At 41.7% G+C, this 12,064-nt stretch overlaps 1 long non-coding RNA gene across 1 annotated transcript; it reads right to left on the bottom strand.

The window, feature by feature from the left end:
• Positions 1 to 6,003: 6,003 nt before the first annotated feature.
• Positions 6,004 to 11,904, bottom strand: LOC142869564 (uncharacterized). The gene is made up of 3 exons (XR_012918141.1): positions 11,098 to 11,904; positions 8,992 to 9,204; positions 6,004 to 8,180 (listed from the first exon to the last, which is right to left on the bottom strand). It is a non-coding gene; the product is annotated as an uncharacterized LOC142869564 (long non-coding RNA).
• Between the last annotated feature and the right edge of the window lie 160 nt (positions 11,905 to 12,064).

Genomic DNA, 12,064 nt, shown 5'->3' with positions numbered 1-12,064 from the left:
GCATGATACAAATACAAATAATGTGCTTCAGGAGGGCAAAAATAAGTATTAATTAGGCCTTGTTCAAAATAGAAGAGCGAGAAAGTTGAGAAATAGAAGAATGAGTCTTTCCTAGGTCAGTGTGGCATGGTGGTATGATTTGATCCAAAAACTCTGGCAGAATCCTATGCCTGTTCTTGAGAGAAGATGGGAAGAAGATGTTCTTGACAGAACATCTGGGAAGACAGAGGGAAAATGGCTACTCAACTAGTGAGTTAAATAAGCCAAGACTCTATTAGGACTCAAGACAGGTGATTCTCAGTTTTCCTTAATGTGCAAAAGAACTTCGGTATGTACGTACACTAAAAATTACTGGCAATTTTTAATTTATAGAGAAAGGAATTATTCCTAAATCTGCCCCCCCAATAATGATTACATGTCTGTGTGTGCTCCAATCTTTATCCATATGCACACATATTTTGAAGAGCTGCAATTATAGCCTTCATCTTGAGTAAATATATAGAATTACGTACCTAAAGATTTGCTAAATTAGAAAAGCAGTGGACTTTACTCAATCCCATGCATTTCACTTGAGGAATTTCATTCTGAAGTCCATCATTCATTAGATAGTGGTTCCTGCTGCAATGGGTGAAGTTGAAGCCTGTGTTGAACCTACACAATTTTATACAAAAGGAAAGGTGTAAAATTGGTAAGGAGCAGTAGATTTAAAATTGATGGAACCTAAATATGGGGGAAATGCCTGAAGTCCATAAGACAAAAAAGAGAATCTCTTACTTTCATAGAACATTCTGGTTTGTATTAACATCGTCTTTAAAATGGGGCTAATAATAGCTACTTCTCAGAGCTTTTGTGAGGAATAAATGATTTTTAAAAACCTAAAAACAGAAAACAAAGCCTGATACAAATGTAAGGAACTACTAGTATTACTCATGAGTCCATATCTCTCACTAAACTCCAAACTCCTGAAAAACAATTCCCTTACTTCTTATCTTGGTATCCTCTCCACTCCACCACTTCCCACCTCCCACTCCTGTCTACCCCTCCTGTAGAGTACTATAATACAGACGCAGAAACAGAGCTCCGTTGGAACTGAAAGAAACAACCAACCAATTTCTCCTGGGATTGTCAGGAATATTGCACCTTTGGAACGGAATTATATAAAACAACCATGCATCTCACAGAAAAATTAATTATTGCTTTATTTAATAAATATCATGAGAGGCTCTGTGGTAGCTGCAGAGAACAAAGAGATGACTAAAATAAGTTATAATCTTTGCCTTTAACCACTTCGGTAGGGCACTCACCGGCCTTGAAACCTTGCCCACAGCCGGCACTCATAGTCCTCACGATAGTTTGTGCTGTGCATTGACAACAAATCTGTTTTGCTCTTGTTGTTTAAGGAAAGCTTTAAAGCACTGACAGCTTGCTTTACTTTACAGGCAGCTTTACTTGTAATGTAAAGCAGAATAGGTAACTTATACACATATGTTTTCATTATGTTATTTTTAAATGTTCACAATTTTATTTTGATAAATGAAAAATTAGAAAAGTTATATCATGGCTGTCGACTAAAGTTGACGCTCAGCTGTGGCCTTCCTATCACGCTGTCCGCTAAAGTCGCCGTGCGCGTTCATCTGTGGCTATCGACTATAGTCGACGCTGGTACCAGAGTGGTTAAGGAATTCACAGTTCAGTGAAGACAGACAAGTTTAATGTATAAGTATAATATTGTATGACAAAGACAGTTACAATAAAGGGAATATATGTGAGAGTCTTAACCCAGACTTTAGTGGGGTTTGGTGGTCATGAAAGGCTTCCTGGAGGAAGCGAAACTTCTGGGAGTTATCCAGGCAATGGCTGTGTGTGAAGAATGATGAAGGGGAAGGCCAGACAATATGTTCCAAGCAGAGGGAGCAATCTACGCAAGAGTCCAGAGGTGAGAGAAAACACGTTACCAAGAAACTGTGGTTCAGTAGGGCCCCATTATAAAACTGGAGCACAAGGTAGGTAGAGACAGGTTGTAAGGAAGGATGGCATTTTACCCCAACTTTTATTCTGAAAATTTTCACACCTAGAAACATGTGAAAAAATGGTGCAATGAACATATATATATACACGCTTCATCTAGATAATACACACACAAAGATTGAGAGAGAGAGAGAGAGAGAGAGAGAGAGAGAATTTGGCAAAATGTTAATTGGCGATGGACTGATGTTAGAGATTTCTGAAACTTCTCAGATGCTCCATCTCCCCCAACCTGTAAATGTAAATCTTTCTCTATCTTTCTTCTATTTTATACTCTTCTCTCTCCTTGGGAAACTTTGGAGATTAATTGGTCATTAAAAAGTTCCATTGTTATGTGTACCACACTCTAGAAATATCCAGGTCAGATAAACCAGTGTTTGCCCACTTTTTTTTTTTCATGATCAGTGCTCTAAGGAACATTCTTAGACTTTTTTTCTTCCTAATCATCCTCTTAGGAAACTTTAATCTACAGATATACTATATATCTGCTTTTGTACTGTATATATATTTCTGCTCTATATGGTGAAAGTGTAAGATTTTTTTCATACCCTAAGAACCAAATTCTGAGAATGTATGAGATAAACAGATCTAACATAAAAGAGTAATAAATCACATTATAATAGAATGAACACCTATTACAATTAATTTCTGGAGACAGTATTCATATATTAATCACTTAGATAAGTGTAAAGTAAGATAAATTCTAAATTTCCTAACAAAAAAGTTAACTTCTAATGCTCTGTTTTTATCTCTTCTAAGAAAAACATTTTTGTTGTAAACAAGCCATTCACTTTTATATGCTCCAGAGAACCCAGTATAGTGGTAAAAGACCAAATCAGTCAATTGTCCTCTTGTCCTAAACAAATGACTTCAATGACTAAAGTTTCAGTTGGGGAGTGGGTGCTGGAGAACATGGCAATCTCAAGCAGCTTGGGGGCAGCAGCGGGAACGAATTAAGTTAGGCAAGCACTAGAGAAGAATGCCCTTTGCATGAGGCAACAAAAACCGGGCAGGTGTTGGAATGGGAAGGTTGTACTGAAGATAAACTCTACTGATAACACTGTTTTGCCAAGGTCTAAAGCAGAACTGTTCAATAGAAATTTACTGTGAGCAATTTACATAATTTTATTCTAGTGTGAACTAAAATAAAATCTTAAGCCCCTGCCCAGGCTGACTGAATGGATGCCCTCTTGGACGCCCAAAGTGATACCCTAAAACTGAGTTACTGGCCATGAGAAGGGAGGTCAGACATGCCTCATCATGCCCCTCTCTCTTCTTGTAGATATCCTTTGTATGTCATTAACAGGCTTAAGGCTATGCAAGACAAAGCTGCAAGTCCTTAATTTAAGTAACAAATCACTTGAGTCTGGGTATATGGTCAGTGGCTTGTCTCTGATTAACAGATTTCCTTATCTTAAAAATATTCCAAGCCTTTAGAAAAAGCTTCATTTCTTTAACAAATTACAAATCAAAGAGTCTTTAAACCCACTGTAAGTCTCCACTTTAAGATGTCCCACTTTTTCAGGCCAAACAAATTGTACTCCTTTCATGTATTGATTTATGACTTTACATGTAATTCTTGTGTTTCTGAAATGTATAAAACCAAACTGTAACCCAACCACAGTGAGTCCACTTGCTCAAGGCTTCTTGGGTATGGCTCCAGGTCATAGTCCTCAAATTTGGCTCAGAATAAATCTCTTTGTTTTACAGAGTTGGCTTCATTTTCATTGACACTGTAACAGAGGGAAGGGCCTGAAAAAACAGTAAATGAACTGTCTGGCTGGGTCCATGCAGACAGAGGTCTGGATGAAGGTCATGAGATTGTCTTCCCCAGAGATGAGACAGAATAACAATTCCTGAAGCTGAAAATGTCCCTTTAAAAAGCTCTGTACTTCTGCTTATGATGAGTGGAATGGCACTTTAGACAGGAGTATCCATCCTCCTCATTTGCCAGCAAATTAATAAATCTCTTTCCTTCTTCTCAAACCACTTGTCCTTGTTCTTCTGGTGTAGCCTTGGGGACAAGTGTTGAGCTTTTGATAATGGAATGTGGTGTCCCTGGGTGGGCACCCCAAAGTAGGGGAGGAGCCTCGGGGCAAGCCATGGGTCTTTGCTGAAAGGAGAGGCTTCTTTTCAAGGTGGGAGAGTAAGGTAAGGTCCCAGCTGCCAGAGCCTGTTTTAGCTTCAGGGAAATCCCATCTCTCCCTCCCCTCCCCTGCAAAGCAGATGCAGCTCTCCACAACCTGAACTGAGTTGAAGGGAAGGAAACAGTTTTGGGAAGTGTCTGGACATCATGGCCATTTGTTTGGTAAGTGACCCGGCATGAACGCTGAGACCCTGATTGCAAAGATTTGGGAGGTTTTCACACCTTCTTATTGGTTATTTGGTTGGTGGCACCATGTGAGGAAGAAGGGGGACTAGGCCAAAATTTGGGAAGGGTTTTCAACCTTCTAGCCCTGTGGCAGGGCATTTGTGAGGCACCATTGGAGGTGCCATGGGAACCCTATGGATTCCCATTTATTTGATAGGGCCCTGGCATTTTGTGTTGGGAATCCCCTGTGGTGTCTGTGTTTGTTATTTGTGAGTTTTGTTGCAACATAAGGAAGCTCCATCTAAAATACCCTTGGGGAAAATCTTCACTGAATGGCCAAACTTATAGCTATAAATCCATGTCTACAAGAGCACAGTGTTATTGTAATTCAGTGTACATGGTGGAGTGTGAGAAGTGGCTGTTGAATGAAACCTTGCATTATTATACTCTCTTATAACTGGAATTATTTTGTCAAGGGTCAGGTAAATGGGACGAGATCCTCTATGTATTGGGTATGAAATGCCCAATTTCCTTAAGTTTGATTCGAGGTCATATATTCCATATTTAATGATCTATTACAATCTTAAAAACCTGGGATAAAGTTAATGGCACAAGAGAGACCTCTACTGATGGTGGGTGGGATAGTCGAGATACTTTGTTTTTAAACAGACATTTTCCCCGGTTCTCACCAGTTCTGGATCAGCACCACTGCAGCCCCAGAGGTGCACCTGGCTGGAGGGGGGGACTGGCAGTGAACTCAGCTGTCACCCCACAGTGAGAGGGAAGCGTGGGCAGGGAGGGAGTGCCAGCCACCCAACTGCCTCTGCCCTTGGGCATGCGTGCCACCTGGCCCTGCCAGTGCCCACTGCAGTTGGGGTGATCCACAGGAAGATGTGAGCTCAGCCACGCTTGAGCTCACACTAATGGGGCTCCTGCCAGACAGGCAGGCTGGTTCCCCTGCCCCTGCAGATCCTGACCTGGGGCAATCGCCATCTTGTCACAATGAGGGGGCGGGAGAGGGCATGACTAGAAATAATTCCTCAGTCCCATGCTCAGTAGGTTATGACTTGGGGCTTGGAATGGTCTGTCCTGGCAGCAAACCCAATTTGGCCAGAGGGCAACCATACCTGGAGGAGGACAATTTATGTACAATCTGTGTGCTATATATATATATATATATATATATATATATATATATATATATAAAGGAAGCACACTGGAAAGAACATGGCCCAAAATTGCAAAAGACATCTGATAGCAAAAAGCCCCCAGGAGAGATTTTTTATTTTTAAGTCCAGGACTCAGATGACAAATGTGGTGGGTAAATGCCCCCTGCCTCACTAGTAGCTCCAATCCACATATTCCCCACAGGAGCCCTGGGGAAAATTGACAGTGGGAATTTGATTGGTTCCAAGCTGTGTGGACAGAAGTAGCCTGGGGGTGGGAGTGGGGCTTCACCCAGCCACCACTTTTTCTTTTTCTTTTTCTTTTTTTTCCTTTTATTTCATCATATTATGGAGGTACAAATATTGTTAGGGTTACAAAGGTGGTGCCCCTGCCCACCCTCCCTCCCACCGATGTGTCCAATCTCCCGGTGGTGTGCACCACACACGTTACAAAAGCATACACCCCTTTCCTCCTCCCCCCTCCCGCCTGCCCACCACCTGATAAAAAGGTTTTGTTTTTGTTTGTGTTTTTTGACATTTTGGTTACATTGTATATCTTTGGCTCTCCCTAAGAAGGGTTAGAGCTATGCCCTTCCCCTCCAAAGTGCTCACCGCATCCCTAAGATTGGGTCCCCTCCCCCCCAATCCCTGGTGAGCATTGCCACCATTTGAAAACCATAGTTTTAATCAGTCAGTACCAATTTGATGGCGAGTAGATGTGGGGCCCATTTTCCATGTCTTGTGTCACCTTGCTTTGGATAACGGGCTTAAGCTTAATCCAGGATAGCATAAACAGTGCTAGCTCACAGTCATTTCTTAGGATTGAGTAATATTCCATTGTGAGCATATACCACATTTTAATTATCCACTCATGAATTGACGGACACTTGGGTTGTTTCCATGACCTTGCAATAGTGAATTGTGCTGCTATAAACATTTGGGTGCAGATGTCTTTATAATAGAATGTCTTACGCTCTTTTGGGTAGATGCCCAACAATGCTATTGCAGGGTCGAATGGTATTTCTATTTCTAGCTGTTTGAGGTATCTCCAAATTCTTTTCCACAAAGGTTGCACTAATTTGCAGTCCCACATACAGTGTAGGAGTGTTTCTGTCTCTCCGCATCCTCGCCAGCATTTGTTGTTTTGGGGTTTCTTGATATAGGCCATTCTTACTGGGGTTAGGTGGTATCTCATTGTGGTTTTGATTTGCATTTCTCTAATAATTAGAGAAGTTGAGCATTTTTTTATATGTTTGCATGCCCTTATTCTGTTTTCTTTGGAGAAGTTTCTTTTCATTTCTGTCGCCCATTTCTTGATGGGATTGTTTGATTTTTTTCTTGTTAATTCTTTTAAGTTCTAGATAGATTCTTGTTATTAGACCTTTATCAGAGGTGTAGAAAGCAAATATTTTCTCCCACTCTGTGGGTTGTCTATTTGCTATACTGATGTTTCCTTGGCTGTGCAGAAACTTTTTAATTTGATCAGATCCCATTTGTTTATTTTTGATGCTGCAGTGATTGCTTTGGGGGTCTTCCTCATAAATTCCTGGGCATTAGCTGGCTCTGTGAGCTGACAGGAGGTGGTAGGGGAGGGCCCAGGTGTTAGTGAGGCAGCTGTAGGCAGGTAGTGGCTGAGGAACTCCTCTCAGTAGACCCAGGAATTCAGATGTGGGTGAGCAGCAGGAGTGCTTGGAGTTGTTTCAGAACTTGGCAGAGGGGCCTCCAAGCTCCTCCTGGATAAATATGGGGCCTGGTAAAGTATTACAAGAGACTGCCATTGTGCTTTGAAGTTTGGGCCTCAGCAGGCCTATCATTAACAGCATTTACAAGAAGAGAGCTACCAAAAGTGAGTAAGACCATATAGGCTGATGGGACCCTGGGACATACAGAGAGAACTTAAATTCCCCAGACCAGTGAGTATAGATGCATGCAGGCCCAATGTGCCACTAATAATATTGTCTCAGCTGCATTTGAGTGGCAGGATTCTGGGATTGGGGTGGCCTTGCAGTGATGCTGGACTGTGTTAGGGACTTTAAAAGGGCAGGACAAAATGCCTTTGAAAAACTAAAGCAGAGTCTTATGATGACTGCCCCTGCTTTGGGGTTGCCTGATGTACAGATACATTCACAAAAAATAAGGCATGAACCTTGGAGCCTTAGTATTTGTTCTCCTACCCAAGGCCTTGCTTTGGCCTCTTGTGGGGCAACTGCATGAATGCACACACTAAGGGTGTGATACCTTAATGGATTTGGGAGGACCCCATTTTCAGCGGACTGTGTGCTTGAAACAAGCCAAAGACAAAGTAACCTGCTGCAAAGGGAACCAAACATGTGAGGTTTCAATGATTAGAAAAATTGATTTCACTCAGATGCCTAACCTTGTATTAGTAGATACCTTTTCAGGCGAAGTAGAGGCTTGTCCTACCCAAATGGAGAGAGTGTCTGACGTTCCAAGATGGGCTCCTACCAGGAGCTGCTGGCCTGGGACAGGGCCATCACTGAGTTGCTGAGCACATACACCAGCATGGAACAGGCCTTGGAGTACAGCATGATGACAGGCATCAGCAGTCCAGGGAAAGAGGCCAAGCAGATGGAGAATGGCATGCTGTTGGAGGAGCCGGGGTCTTCCTCAATGGCATGCTGGCTGCAGAAATCTCAGGCCAAGAAGGGACCTGGAAGCTGATGGAAGCAGACAAGGCTCTGACAGGGAAGGTCAAGCTGTCTGTGTCCTGAGACTCCATGTTGCTGCCCTGGTTTCCAACTGTTGGCTCAGTCTCTGGACCTATGGCCCCATTGTCAACATGACCCAGGAGCACACTAAGTCCGTCTGAGCACCCACAGAGCCATTTTGCAAGAGTGATAATGGAGCCTCCTTTGTAGTGGAGATAACCCACAAAATAAGTAAGGCCCTACACCTGAAATGAAAATTACATGCATTTCGGAATTGATACAGGAAACCCATCTAAAGTGTGACAGGGTGTTCCTGCTTGCCCTCATCTGGATAAGGGTAGTCCACAGAAGCACGCTTAAGTTAAGCCCTTAAAAATAGTTTATGACAGGCCGGGCGCGGTGGCTCATGCCTGTAATCCTAGCTCTCTGGGAGGCCGAGGCGGGCGGATTGCTCGAGGTCAGGAGTTCGAAATCAGCCTGAGCAAGAGCGAGACTCCGTCTCTACTATAAATAGAAAGAAATTAATTGGCCAACTAATATATACAAAAAATTAGCCGGGCATGGTGGCGAATGCCTGTAGTCCCAGCTACTTGGGAGGCTGAGACAGGAGGATCCCTTGAGCCCAGGAGTTTGAGGTTGCTGTGAGCTAGGCTGACGCCACGGCACTCACTCTAGCCTGGGCAACAAAGCGAGACTCTGTCTCAAAAAAAAAAAAAAAATAGTTTATGACAGACCCTTCCTAGCACCCTAAGGTGAGTATTATAATATAACTATGAGTAAGTAAAAAGCAATATGTCAAATGAGTAGATCAGGTACTAACCATCATGCATGAGTTTGCCTCTTCAGGTCGCCGCACCAGTTGGAAGCAGAGAAAGGGAAGGGACACTATGAAGTGACTCTAACAACTCACACCTCATTGAAATTGTCAGAAGTGAAACCCTGGGTCCATCATACCAGAGTAAGGAGGTATCCCACGGAAGAAGAGGACCCAAACCCCCAGTGGAGGGGCCGGCCTTTAGGTGATCCAAAGTAGCTGTTTAAAAAAAAAGGGAAAAATGAAAATGTTGATATTTTTACTAATCTTTCTTTGGTTACTTATTTTGTCTACAGGATGGAGGGACAACTCCTTAGTGAGGATTTCCCTGGGCTATTGCCTCTTCTGCTGATCCATCTTGCTGCTGGGTTTGTCATCCTAGACTTCATTTAATGCAAACATTTCTGTATACGATTTCTGAATTTGCAGAAGCCAATCTCTTAGATCACCTCTTAGGGTGCAACCAATAGTTCTGTACTCAAAGGTCTCACGTTTCTTTCTAACCTAGCCCCGTATCAGACATTGTGTACAAGGCAACAGTCCATTTCACCTTGTCAATCCTCACTATTGTAACTGTTGCTTATGACTTTTTTTGCCTGACAATCTGTTGTTGTAAATATACTGCCAGAACTTTGTAATGGCATACATAAGTATAAGCCTTCCATCTAAAACATTGCCCCAATTCAGCAGGATGTAGCTTGAGGACTACATTGCCCCTCCTCCCATATACATGGAAGGGTAAAATTGACAGTAGGGAATATGTAACAGAGGGAATGGCCTGAAAAAAATGGCAAAAATGTTTTCTGTCTCTTTAAAACTTTCCCCACTCCTTTTGGAGAATGAAAACCTGCATCCCTGCCCCAGCCCAGTGGTCAGGAGGAGCAGTAGAGAGTCCTTTGTTCTTTGCGCTATGGGAGATGGCTCAGTGGAACTGCCCAGCTGGGGTACTGGTGGGCAGAGGTCTGGGTGGAGGTCACAAGATTGTCTTCCCTGGCCATGGGATAGAACAGCAATTGCCTGAAGCTAAAAACCTCTCTTTAAAAGCCTCTATATTTCTGCTTATGATGAGTAGGATGGCATTTTAGGCAGGAGTCTCCATCCTCCTCATTTGCTGGCAAATTAATAAATCTTTCTTTCCTTCTCCTCAAACCACCTTGTCCTTGCTCTTCTGATGCAGCCTCAGGGACAAGTGCTGAGTTTTCGGTAACAACACTAGTAGCCAAATTTTAAAAGTAGAAAGAAATAAGTAGACATAAATTTAATAATAGGTTTTATTTATATTTTTATTAAAATACTATCACTTTCGGCTACGTAAATATTCAGTGCTAAAAAGAAATAGGCTATCAAACCACAAAATGATATGGAGAAAAATGTATGTTGCTAAGTGAAAGAAGGCAATCCGAAAAGGCTACATACTGTTTAATTCCAACTATATGAAATTCTGTAAAAAGCAAAACTATAGAAACAGTAAAAAGATCAGTGGTTGCCAAGGGTTATGGGGAAGGCAGCAATGAATAGGCAGAAAACAGGGGATTGTGGGGGCAATAAAACAATTTTGTGTAATACTCAAATAGTTGATATATGCCATATATTTGTCAAAACCCATAGGATGTAGAACACCAAGAGTGAACCCTAATGCAAACTATAAACTTGGGGTGATAATGATATGTCAATTTTGGTTGACTGATTGTAACAAAGGTACCACCCTGGTGCAGGATGCTGATGGTAGGAGAGGCTGTACCTGTGTGGGGAGAACAGATATATGAGAGCTCTGCACTTTCTGCTCAATTTTGCTGTGAACCTAAAACTGCTCTAAAAAATAAAGTGTATAAATACTGTAAAAATAAAAATATATAACATGCTATCACTTCAACATGCAATTAATATAAAACATTATTGAGCTATTTTACATTCTTTTTCTCCATGATAAATCTTCAAAAACCACTGTATATTTTCCACTTACAGCATTACCTTAATTTGGACTAACCACATTTCAAGTGTTCAAAAACCACACATGGCTAATGGCTCCCATATTGGACAACATAGGTCTAGAGGAGTGGCAGTGCCAAAGGTGGCTTGGGAGGAATTTCACCCGCCCTGTATTCTTCTTACCTCCTAATTTCTATCTGCATTGCTCCAAGCCACACTGGATACATATTTAAGGAAAAAGTGCTTTTGCTCTGCAAAAGGAGCTTCCAAACAAGTCTCTGAACTTTCTTTCTGTCCAGATTGTTTCCTCTTGGCTCCTTGGATATTCAGGGGCATTGCCCCTGCACCACACCCTGCCCAGTCCAGTGCTCCAGACAGTACCATTCCAAAGATCTTCTTGGTGTGACTCTATCTAAAAGAAGGGCATGGAACACTGAAAAATGAAAGGACTTTATCACACCAGAATTTCCTAAAAACCCCACGTACCCCTCACCAATAATAGGAGAAATCTTTCAGGTCCTAAACACTGTGCAGTAAAAGAAAAATTTATTAAAATGCAGTGCAGATTTAAACGCTACCTAGAAAATAGGTATTTAAGAAAAAAATAGTTGCTGTCACTATAGAAATAAATAACTAGGCTTTGCCTTAGTTGGTGGAGATTATTTATATTTCCCTACAACTAGGAACATTATTTATATTTCCCAGGCAACATTCCTGGAACTAATGTATAGACTTCTCTATATGCCATGATATATTATAATCTACTCATGCTCTAAATGCTATTAGCAAGACGTGGGTGCATTTTAGCTCAGAAAAGTTAGCTGTCACTTGAATTAGAAAAGGTACCATATTAAATCATAGTCTACCCTTATATATTTATCATTTTCAGGTTTTATTACTCATAGAGGTAGGGGAAAAAGGACACCATTTTCAATAGTTCTTCCAAAAGAAGGGAAAGGAAAAAAATAGAAAGTGAACTGACTGTAAAATAAAAAGAGACACTGACTCACAGAATCCTGCAAAGTCCTTGCCCTCATTGACTTACCTGCAAAGAAAACTGCATGACATGAAGTGAAATACACACATATGAGTTTTACTTGTAGTCACAAAAATCATGATTAAATGTCTCACTCTCACCTGAGACCTCTTT

The sequence above is a fragment of the Microcebus murinus genome, chromosome 2 (assembly GCF_040939455.1).
Source record: "Microcebus murinus isolate Inina chromosome 2, M.murinus_Inina_mat1.0, whole genome shotgun sequence".
In the NCBI taxonomy this organism is placed as follows: Eukaryota; Metazoa; Chordata; class Mammalia; order Primates; family Cheirogaleidae; genus Microcebus; species Microcebus murinus.
Note: the sequence above shows the minus strand (reverse complement) of the source record. Positions and strands in the feature narration are given on the sequence as shown.